A 10,328-nucleotide genomic window follows, 5' to 3' on the forward strand; every position below is an offset into this window, starting at 1 on the left:
CTCCTTTTCTTCCTTTTTTTTTACTTTTGCTACAAATAGATACCTGAGATAAATAGAAAGGAAATACCGCGTAATATCTGATAAAATGAAATAAATTTAAGTAAATAATAATATATTTTAATTGAATTAAGTCCTAAAATGTGATATAATTTCATGTTATCAAACTCTCCCATACTTAGATCTTTGCTTGTCCTCAAGCAAAATACGGTATAGAACTTGTTTTAAAATTTTTAGCCAGATGAAATTTCAAAACACACATCAATTCGTACTAGGTTGCATGTAAACCCTGTTTAGAAGTAACTTGAGTTTAATCTTGACATCAACAACCACCGTCACAACCTCAGATAACTTCACCTTATGCAAACCAGTTCAAGTAATGCCATTATAGCTGTCCTAGTTCCTTTACTCTTATTTCACCCGTTTTCATTCTAGCGAAATCACATTAAGCCCTTTATCTTTTCGCGCACATAGTGGAGTAACCGGTTAGTGATTCTGATCCCCTTTTAGCTAGAAGTTCTGGTACATAAGTCGGATAACTTCGTTATTCAGTCCATTGCAAATTGTGGGGGATCGGACCGTAGTCCGCCCTACCAAGTTCAGCACCAGATACCTGCTGAACAAACTCATAATGGATCTCTCATATTATGCTTTTGTATGATCTGCAACCTTTAGAATAAATGATCTGGTAAGGATCACCTAACTTAATTAGTGCATTTCCTGATATATATATTTTTTATGTTACTTTGGGAATCATTCACTTATATTCATCGACTCTCCACGTAGTTTGCTATTAAGATGGTGCTGACTTCTCGTATAAACTACTCGGGGTTACTATAAAACTAAAAGTTCAAGGGATTGGTATAATAGGTACTTATCCTGTTCTAACATGTTGAGGTTCTTAGAGCGTTGTTATGGTAATAATTTTTGTCTTGATTTCACTCAAGTTTTATAAAACAAGCAACTTTTATACTTACTGGGTGTGTTAAATTTTTGTTATGGCTCAAGAAAATTGAGGGAAATAGATAATACGAAATTTTCACACTCGGGACTTAACTTAAAATAAATTTATATTATAATAATATATTTTATATATATATATATATATATATATATATATATATATATATATATATATATATATATATATATATATATATATATATATATATATATATATATATATATATATATATATATATATATATATATATATATATATATATATATATATATATATATATATTTTATATAAGGGAAATAACAATGAAAAGAAAAATACATACTTGAAAAGGAAAATGGAGGATAGAAAGAACATGGTTTTCCCCCCCATACTTGAATAAAACATAGTCCTCAATGTTTGAAGGAAAAGAAATGAAATACAAAAGAGAAAGGAAAAAGAAAAGTTAAGGTTGCCTTCCGCCTCTTGTTCTTGGGCCTGGTGATCGCTGACGTAAGTCTAAGTTGTCGAACCTGCTAAACAACTCAGTGAACCGCTGATCGGTTATGGTATTCCTCTCTGCCTGCTGTTGTTGCATTTGGCGCATCATTTGCATCATTTCGAGATTCTGTGCTTGCATACCTGATCGGAAAAATAGCAAGTGTACTATTTTCACCGATGTAGTAATAGGGAGTTTATTTCCCAGTATCGATCTCGAGGATTGCATAGGAATTACTTATTTCAATTCGATTCTATTCAAACAAAAAGATAATGGCTGGTTTGTTTTGGAATTTAGAATAGTAAACACAAAATTGATAACAAGAATAGATTAAGATAAAGGATGCTAGGGTGAGTGGTTGAGTTACCCGGTTATGAATTCCGTTCCAATTTCCTTACTGCCTATAAAGCCTTCAATCACCTAACCTCAGAATGCTCTTACTTAAGTCCTTAAGGAAGAAACTATTAAACTACCAATTATTACTTAAATGTCCATTTAATTAATCGTTGGTTTTAATCATACAAAATATCAAGGTTTACGGTGATTTACGAAAGTTACTAGTCCTAGATGATGCATTCATAAACCTAATTGTGTGAAAACCCTACCAATCACAGTCCTGTTATTGGAAGTCATAGATTAATTTGTATTTGTCCGATACAAAAGCATAATAACATCACACAATTAAATTGAAATACTTAACATAGAAATCAGGAAATTATCGGTTCAGATTCATACATACGATAACATCAGGACCACCCCCTAGCATCAGGGGGTTTAGCCTCTCATAGTACTTAAAGAACTCATAAAGTAAAGATTAGACATTACAAAGAATTAGGAGAGTTTGATCTTCAATGGTGGCTACCCTTGAATCTCGCCGTCTTCGAATCCGTTGTATTCGCTATCTTCTCCACTGTAATGCTTTCGTTCGTCCGTCCAAAGGTCCCTTTTTCTTTCTCTTCCAAGCCTTCTTATAGTTTCATATGCCTCCTCTCCAAGCAAAAGGTCCATACTGCCCTTAATGAGAAGAATCGGTTCACAATGCAAAATTAGGTTTTCCAGGCTGCGTGCAATCAACACGGCCGTGTGTGTACACACGGGTGCCCGTGTTTTTTCTCCTGCATTAATTAATTTCAGCATTAGTTACAGTAGCAACAACACGGGCCGTGTCTCTACACACGGGTGCCCGTGTAGATGCACTGTTTTAATCAACACGGCCGTGTGTGTACACACGGGTGCCCGTGTTGATCCCTGTTTTCTGCTTCATCTTTTTCTCTGCTTGCCCAACAACACGGCCGTGTGGTGGCACACGGGTGGCCGTGTTGACCTGCTGTTCTATCATATTTTCGTCCTTCAGAGTGTCCCGAACTTCACCATTCTTGCTTTTGAACCTGGAACAATGACACTACCCAAACGAAGCATAAACGAGGTCTTTTTGACTTAAACTCGTAATCGAATGTAATGTAATACCAAACCAACAAAACTTGATACTTGACTCAAATGCAACTAAAAACAAACATAAATCTTACCAGAGTGATGAAAATACGTCGGATTAACGGCGGGAATTCAATGGAAATGGTGACCGATCACAACCCCAAACTTGTCTCATTGCTTGTCCTCAAGTGATGTATTGAGTCCAAACAAAGGTCACCTCCGAATTCGTTTTCCACAATGCAACCTAGTCTTTCACCATTTGTGTTCTTCCTTTCCAATCGAGTTTCAGGTCTCTCCAATTCAGGCAGTTTACCATATTTCCACATCAGAAACCTCTTCACCTGCAAGCTTTTCACTCACTCACAATATCTCTCGGGGTTAGGTGTGTACACTCACAGCACAGTATACAGTATCAGACTCTTAACTTTGAACACATTCTAATGTCATTACCACAACAGATTTCACACACTTTTTGAGGTCTTTTTAGGTTGTAACGGGGCTTGGGTACGGTGGGATAAACAAAAAAATGGGTAACAAAGGGTTTTGAACTCGGTAATCATATTGTGTACTTTTTCTTCTTTTCCTGTGCATCACATATATTTTTGGGGTAAAAACTCTTTTGACTCTTTTTCTACTCAACTTTCCGAGCATTTCATATCTGTTGGACTCTAAGGTCTCGGTAAGTGCATTTTTTCTTTTCTTATTTTCTTTTTTTTTTCCTTTCCGAGCCTTTCATATCTCTAAGGTCTCGGCAAGTGCATTTTTTCTTTTCTTATTTTCTTTTTTTTCTTATAAATGACATACATACTGTTTTTCTTTTTGTATGATCTCATCTTATGCACTTGCCTTCCCTTTCAAAATTTCCACCCCAAACTTATTTTCATTGCACATCTTGCAATTCACACAATCATACCGAGTTATGACACAAAAGGGAAATGGATGATTAAAAGTTAACAGGGGGTTTACGATGAATAATGGTTAAACGTTAACATGGGGTTTACAATGAATAAAATGGCTAAGGCTCAACGGGGTTTACGAAGGGAAACATACATATAGGGATGGCTAGAAAGGCCCTGGCTAAACAAACAACTTGCCTCAGTGTGTGTTGTCATGCTGTGACGTGTCAACAGAACATACGCAAAATCAGAGTGATAAAGTCATACCTGGCTGAACTCTCATGTTGATATTTCGTGTTTGGCTTTTTGTGATCTCACCATGTTGGTTAGCTTGCAAGCTCTGAAGTCTCTTCGTATTATGTGGTTCTTTCCTGACTTGGTCTTTCCATACCGCTCTCTTGGTCTAGTGTCACCAAATTGTGTCCGACTTTACCTTCTCATGGTTGCATCAACTTCCGGGGTGCCATATCAGAATAAGTATGAGGGGTGTCATTCATCCACTACCATTGATCCCGGATTCGTCCAACCATTTCTCATCACTCTGTACACACAAGTAAACAACGAAAACAAACAAAAACAATACGACGACAACAAAAACAAAAGCGATGGAAATAAAACATGAAAGGAAAAACCTCCCCACACCTGAACTAAACATTGACCTCAATGTTTAAATCCAGATACAAAGGGGACTCACAGCGACTACTGTTGGTTTACTGCACTTGTGTAATTTCCTTCCACTTGGAGGTGTTTGTAACTTTGCCCTTTTAATTCTCCTCCTCCCCTACACAAAATTTTAGCACACCAAAAAATAAAAACGAAATAAATTAGAAATCAAACGCGTGGGTTGCCTCCCACGAAGCGCTTCGTTTAACGTCGCATGGCTCGACGGTTCATTTCCCTTATCATGGGGGGTATTTCAGGTTCAAAACCTTGTTGCACCTCTTGTCCACAACACGGAAATTGTCTCTTTTATCAGTGTGGACTCCTTTGTACCACGATTCCTTTTTAACTATCCTTCCAGTGTTAGGAATCTTTCCATTTCGGGTGGCTACTGGCAGTGGTGAGCCTTTGATTAAGCCTACTTGATACTGAGATTTTGTATCTTCTTCCATCTCCTGATTTTCAATAGCATTCAATGTTATTTCCTTGTTGTGAACTTTCAAGGTTAGCGTGCACTCATCCATGTCGAGCTTGCATCGACTCGTCTTCATGAAAGGTCGACCCAGAATAATGGGTGCCTCATTGTCTTCAGGTATGTCTAGGATTACAAAATCAACTGGGAAAGTCAAGTCCGCTATTGTTACCAGCACATCTTCAGCTATACCATAAGCATCTTTTCTTGAGTGATCCGCAAACTTCAGATTTGTCTTTATATCACTGATATTTTTAATACCCAGCCTGTGATAGACCGATAATGGCATCAGATTCACACTGGCTCCCGAATCTATTAGTACCTTTTTGAAGGTTCTTTCTTTGATTGTGCACGGTACTGTGACGGTTCCTGGATCCTTTTGTTTGTTAGGAATGTTCTGCTCCAGGGAGTTTGCATTATATTGTTCCTTACCAGATACCTGTTCTTCAGTGGTTGGTTTCTTTTCAGCCATTACCTCTTCCACGAATTTCTTGTACATGGGCATCCTTTCAAGTGCTTCAAACAAAGTCATATGACCCTCAATCCTTTTAAACATTTTTATGAATTTCTCGAAGTCTGACTCACTAGGTTCCTTCTTTATCACTCTCTGAGGGTAGGGCAACTTAATCACCGGTTTAGTTCCTTTTGTAGTTTCTTCTTTAGTCGGCTCGCTCGGTGATATAATTTTTTTCTTCTTAGCAACCTCTTTCTCTATCGTCGTGACAGTATTAACATTCTCCTGCCCTCTTGGATTTTGAATAGTTTCACTAGGTAGGGAACCTGGTGTTCGAGAACTTGCCAGTTGTTGTGCTATCTGTCCCAGCTGAACTTCGAGATTCCTTAGGGAGGCGGTGGTGTTTTTCTGATTGTTTCTAGTCTCTTCTTCAAATTGCATATTTTGAGCTGCCATCTTTTCAATTGCAATCTCCCAATCTGCCTTCTGAGGTACCTGTTGTTGCTGCTGCTGATATTGATTTTGATATTGACCTTGTGCCTGCTGTTGCACGTTCCCTCTTGGATCTTTCCATGCAAAGTTGGGATGATTTTTCCACCCCGGATTGTATGTGTTGGAGTAGGGATTGTTCTGCTTTAAAAATTTTATTTCTTCAATCTGTTGCGGTGTTGCAAAACAATGAACAGTATTGTGTGGTCCACTACAAATTTCACAAATCATGGTCGGAACCGGCTGAACTTGAGCAACAGTCTGGGTACCTAAATTCATAGCTTTTCAATCTCCTTTCAACCTCAGCAGCAATCTGGTCTTCCATTTTCACTACCTGATTTGCTAATTTCAAGTCAATTTTTCCCTCAGGCTGATTTACAGTACGGTCATACAATTCCAAATGCTCATTTGCTGCAATAGCTTCGATGATTTTTTTGATACCGGTTGCTGTAGAAAAATTAGACGAGCCACCAGCAGCTGTATCAATGAGTTGCTTAGTTCTCATCTTCAACCCATTCACAAAATTCTGCATTTGTTCAGTTTCATCCAGATTATGTGTAGGACATGCAACTAAACATCTTTTGAATCTTTTGTAGGCATCTCCAAGTGTCTCTCCTTCTTTCTGTTTAAAATTCACAATGTCATACCTCTTACGGATATACACAGAAGCAGGAAAATACTCATTCAAGAATGTTGTTTCCATTTGTTGCCATGTAGTAATGCTTCCTGCAGGTAGGGAATAAAACCATTCCTCAGCGTCCTCAGATAACGTGAATGGAAACATGACCAATCTCTTTGCCTCCTCAGAATGCCCATCAATTTTCAATGATGTAGTCATAGTCAGAAACCTCTGCAGATGCTTGTTTGCATCCTCATTGATCTTTCCTGCAAAAGGTTTGCTTTCCAACTGGCGGATAGTAGACGGGTGTAACTGGAAGTGAGCAACATTAACAGGTTGATTCACAATGGTCAACCGCACTGCTGGATTATTCTGTCTGCCATAGTCACCTAAAAGTCTCTCCGGTGGAGGTGGGTCTGCAGCCATGATTTCAGGAACTGTTTCCGCTTCTGAATCTGAATTCTCTGAATGCACTGAAACAACTTCCTCGTCTGCTTTCTCTGCTAATTCCAGTTTCTCTCGCTTGGCCTGTCTTAGTCTAGCACGAAGAGTTCTTTCTGGATCTGCGTCAAAAGAAAAATTCGCTGAGGACTTACCTCGCATAAACAAGTTAGACAAAGATTAAAATTGAATAACAGAATTGTCACAGACAAAATTTTGGTTGGCGAGCAACAAAATTTCGATAGAATAGAAATTAAAATATGTAGTTTGGCAATCCCCGGCAACGGCGCCAAAAACTTGATCGGAAAAATAGCAAGTGTACTATTTTCACCGATGTAGTAATAGGGAGTTTATTTCCCAGTATCGATCTCGAGGATTGCGTAGGAATTACTTATTTCAATTCGATTCTATTCAAACAAAAAGATAATGGCTGGTTTGTTTTGGAATTTAGAATAGTAAACACAAAATTGATAACAAGAATAGATTAAGATAAAGGATGCTAGGGTGAGTGGTTGAGTTACCCGGTTATGAATTCCGTTCCAATTTCCTTACTGCCTATAAAGCCTTCAATCACCTAACCTCAGAATGCTCTTACTTAAGTCCTTAAGGAAGAAACTATTAAACTACCAATTATTACTTAAATGTCCATTTAATTAATCGTTGGTTTTAATCATACAAAATATCAAGGTTTACGGTGATTTACGAAAGTTACTAGTCCTAGATGATGCATTCATAAACCTAATTGTGTGAAAACCCTACCAATCACAGTCCTGTTATTGGAAGTCATAGATTAATTTGTATTTGTCCGATACAAAAGCATAATAACATCACACAATTAAATTGAAATACTTAACATAGAAATCAGGAAATTATCGGTTCAGATTCATACATACGATAACATCAGGACCACCCCCTAGCATCAGGGGGTTTAGCCTCTCATAGTACTTAAAGAACTCATAAAGTAAAGATTAGACATTACAAAGAATTAGGAGAGTTTGATCTTCAATGGTGGCTACCCTTGAATCTCGCCGTCTTCGAATCCGTTGTATTCGCTATCTTCTCCACTGTAATGCTTTCGTTCGTCCGTCCAAAGGTCCCTTTTTCTTTCTCTTCCAAGCCTTCTTATAGTTTCATATGCCTCCTCTCCAAGCAAAAGGTCCATACTGCCCTTAATGAGAAGAATCGGTTCACAATGCAAAATTAGGTTTTCCAGGCTGCGTGCAATCAACACGGCCGTGTGTGTACACACGGGTGCCCGTGTTTTTTCTCCTGCATTAATTAATTTCAGCATTAGTTACAGTAGCAACAACACGGGCCGTGTCTCTACACACGGGTGCCCGTGTAGATGCACTGTTTTAATCAACACGGCCGTGTGTGTACACACGGGTGCCCGTGTTGATCCCTGTTTTCTGCTTCATCTTTTTCTCTGCTTGCCCAACAACACGGCCGTGTGGTGGCACACGGGTGGCCGTGTTGACCTGCTGTTCTATCATATTTTCGTCCTTCAGAGTGTCCCGAACTTCACCATTCTTGCTTTTGAACCTGGAACAATGACACTACCCAAACGAAGCATAAACGAGGTCTTTTTGACTTAAACTCGTAATCGAATGTAATGTAATACCAAACCAACAAAACTTGATACTTGACTCAAATGCAACTAAAAACAAACATAAATCTTACCAGAGTGATGAAAATACGTCGGATTAACGGCGGGAATTCAATGGAAATGGTGACCGATCAATACCATCAATAACATCCATGATGTCGTCGTTGGTTGCAGGCCTTCTTCGTCGACGACGTCGGGAGGATGGGCCAGCTGCAGTATCGGAAGGGTTGAGCGAGACTGATTGTTGTTCAGGAGCGTTATCACCTTGCTCCATTTCTTCGAACTCGTCTGCAGACGGGTTTGTATGCGAAGGCTCGGTAGCTTCGGGAGCATTCAGATCATAGAGGTGGCGGTTGGGATTGGTGACATCGGTTAGGGAAATGTTGGGGAGAACAACGCTTGGGACGGCCTGGTTATTCACCATAAGGTAGTATTTTCCGCCTACTCGGTTCTTGATTAGGCGGCTGGACCGACAGTAGCCTATATCCATAAATAGGGGAGGTAAAGATTCTAAAGTTTGGAGTCGGTCCCCTAGGTTTAAGCCAAGTGCTATAGTGGTTATTAATCCACCAATTACAAAAGGTTGACGGCCTCTAGCACATAAGGTGCGGATATGATGAAATAGGAAGGAGGCGGCGTTTACCTTAGCCTCCAGTTCGAAGACGCATTCGAGGAAGAAGAGTTCCTTTGCGTTGACCTTGCTGTTGTTCGGTCTTCCAAAAACGGTGTTTTGTAGGATACGGATAAAGTACCGTATAGTTGGGTTATGTATATGGGAAACAAGGCGCTCTTCCCAGTTGTTGGCATCTACTCCGAATATTTTCCTAAAGAGGTCGAAAGCAGCAACTGTGCTCCAGTTTAGGTTTGGAGGGATTCTGGGGTAGACTTGACCTTCTGTGGGGAATTGTAGCATGGTACTCAATTGGTTTTGGGTTAAGGCGTACTCGGTGTTGAACATACGGAAGGTTGCGGTACCGGTTAAGAATTCGTCCTCACCGGCTGGAGTGTTGTACGCGTATGAACTTAAGAATTCTAAGGTTAGGGATGGGTAGGTGGGTTGATTATGCGTACATAGAAAGGTTAGATCGGCAAGGCGGAGCATCCACTCGATACCTTGAAGTAATCCTAATTGTTGTAAACAAGTTGAATCAGGATACCTGGTAGAGATGACGCCTCGCTGTTGAAAGCGCTCGAATTGCCCCCTTTGATAGTTTTCATCTCCGGATCGGAAGATGATACTTCCAAAATTCTGATTTCCTGCCATACTGATGAATGAATTTAAAGGAGTAATAAAGGAAAGAAATGTATTTGAGATTAGAGAGTGGTTTGTGGTGAATGGAGGGGGGTTTTGATGGGTATTTATAGGAAAAGAATTTGGAAGTTGGAAAGGAGGTGGTTGAAAAGTGAATAAGTGTGGGTTAATGGGAATAAATGGGGAAGGTAAAAAGTAAAAGGGTGTAACGTTCGTCTCCAACGGCACTGTAACGTTCACCTAGTCAGAAAGGTGTTACGCTCGTCACAGGGGCGTGACGATCGTAACAGGTACTTGGCATGCCGTCCGTCATAGGTTGTGTGACGCTCGTCACACAGTCTTTTTGGCATGGTTCAGCTAGCGTTCTTCATAATGATTTTGGTAAATTATTTTTATTATTTTTTTGTTTTGTTTTGCTCCAGATTATTTTATTTTGCTATTTAATTTTCCTGCACGTCATTCTACTTTGCACAATGATGCATAAATATATTGTTCTTTAATAAGTCATGTAGGCAACAACAGTAGAGAGCATAATAGATATTACATAATAAAATGAGTAAATAGCTTCAATA

Source organism: Lathyrus oleraceus, chromosome 5 (assembly GCF_024323335.1).
Source record: "Lathyrus oleraceus cultivar Zhongwan6 chromosome 5, CAAS_Psat_ZW6_1.0, whole genome shotgun sequence".
Lineage (NCBI taxonomy): Eukaryota > Viridiplantae > Streptophyta > Magnoliopsida > Fabales > Fabaceae > Lathyrus > Lathyrus oleraceus.